Raw genomic sequence first — 2,320 nt, 5'->3', positions numbered from 1 at the left:
CACACACACACACACACACACACACACACCCACACACACACAACCCGACACACACACACTCACACACACACAAACACACACATACACACACACATACACACACACACACACACACACAATGTTACCAGTCTGTAACACCGTTCATATTAAAGCGCCTCGTATCATCATTTTTGTCCCGTTTTACTGTACTAAAGATGCGATTGCTCTACAGTATTTAGCACTGTTATAAGTATCATTTAATTTCATTTTCGTTATTATTATCATCATAGACAACATTATCGTCAATCTTATTCTAATGACTTTTGTTTTAATTTTCATTATCTTTTCCATGGTCGCATTCATCATAATTTCCGTTGCATAAATGTGAAATCACTTCAGTAATTCAGTCTTCGTCTTTTTGTCTCTTCTGCTTGTCATGAATTCAGTAAACGAACCTAATTGCAAAGTCAGTTTCTCAACATATATTTAACTCTTAATTAGCTATCAATTAGAGATTATAATGAGATGATTATATTATTCACTGATTATTGAATGACTAACCAAATGTTGGATGATTTTTATGATTTGTTGATTACCGTCTATCACTAAGAGTTTATTTTCTTTCATTACTAAGAAATATTTACTTCTGTTCAGCTTGATTTAAGCCTTTACAACCCATTCATGTCTAAAGCAGTATAAATAGAAAATGCCACGAGAATTGTAACGAATACCATGAAATCAGAACATAACCGACGCTTTCTCCTCATCCACGTAACCTGAACCGAGAAGCGTTCGAAGGATCCCAGCGCGCATCTTAAGACTAACAATCAACACGTAACTAGCATGTTCTAAGCAGCGTTTATTAACTCGAACTACACATCAGCAACGACTAAATCACAAGCGCTGTGCTCTGCGGTGACGATTTCCAAATGGCACTTCGCTAATTCAATGAAGCGGCAAAAACGTGGTTAGCTCCTTTCATAATCGATAGTAATGCATCACGAGGAGTAGCTCCCTTGTGCGTAATGACTAAATTTAATTACGCAACGAAATTCACGGAATTATACAGCCACGGGGGATTGGCACGTTGATAGACACCGCATACGAATATATCATTATCTTAAAGTATTCGCAGAACAACAGAACAAAAAGGATAAAGGTGGAAAAGCTGAAAGGGAAGTAAAAAGACGGACATATCTAGAAAGGAGCGCTTGTGTCCAGACAGCGAGGAATACTGTGGCCGCATTACTCTCGCCTGTGACATCCGGGGGTCGGCGGGGCGCAGGAACCACCGCTCTCCGGGAGATGCTATCGCTGCCTCCGTCTGCCTCTCTGCTCTCTCTCGCGCGCCCTCCTCGCTCCTTTGCTTTTTCTCTCTCTTCTTTGTTTCTCGGTGTTGTTTTTCTCCCTCTTTATTTCTTGCATTTGTTATCTCTTGTTTTCTCACTGCCTCTGCCGTTGATTCTGCTTTTCTGTCTATCTCTCCTTCTCTCACTATGTCTCCATGTCTCTCTCTATTTAACACAATATCTTTCCTCCTCCCTTCTTCTCTCTTTCTCTCCCCTTCCCCTCTCCCCCTTCCCTTTTTCTCCACTCAAATTTCTTATGGAAAGAAATGTCCCTTTGATATAATCTCTGGAAATCTCCTCTCTCTCTCTCTCTCCTCTCTCTCCTCTTATCTCTCCTCTCTCTCCTCCTCTCTTCTCCTCCGCTTCTCTTTCCCTCAGTGCTCCTCTCTCCCTCTCCCTCCTCTCTCCTCTCTCCCATTCGCGCCTCCTCTCTTTCTCTCTTTTGTAAATCTTCTCCCCCCTTCTCTTTTGCTCTTTCTCCACCTTGCTCTTTATTTCTCTCCCAGTGCACTTTTTCCGAACCCAACACCTCCCTCCTTACACCCCGTCACCGCCCCCCGTACTCGCGCCCTCTTCCCCATCTCTTCGCTCGTGTGTTCCTTCCCCAAATCATTATCTCCCTCGAGGTTTTTCAGTTTTCTTCAGTTTTTTTTTGTGCGTCTTTCTTTCTTTATAAATCTACTCTCTACGGTGTCCGAGACTTGTTTTCGAAGATAAGCGACCAGAAAAACAAAGGCCCGTCACTCGTAGGATCCTCCTGCGGCGTCAGGGAGATCCTACGCGGGGGTCTAAGTATCCTAATGATCGCGGAGGAAGAAGGGTTGGTTGTCCCTCGGTTCATATGTGGCTCAGATTTTTTTTTGTTGGTGTTTCATTTCCTTATCGATGTACTTTATTACCTTCGTTTCTTTATTCTCTTAACTTCTTTTTTCATAATTATTCATTGTAGTCCAAGTTTCATAATGATTACGAAATAATAAAATTTTTTTTCG

The sequence above is a fragment of the Penaeus monodon genome, chromosome 5, assembly GCF_015228065.2.
Source record: "Penaeus monodon isolate SGIC_2016 chromosome 5, NSTDA_Pmon_1, whole genome shotgun sequence".
Taxonomy (NCBI): Eukaryota; Metazoa; Arthropoda; class Malacostraca; order Decapoda; family Penaeidae; genus Penaeus; species Penaeus monodon.
Note: the sequence above shows the minus strand (reverse complement) of the source record.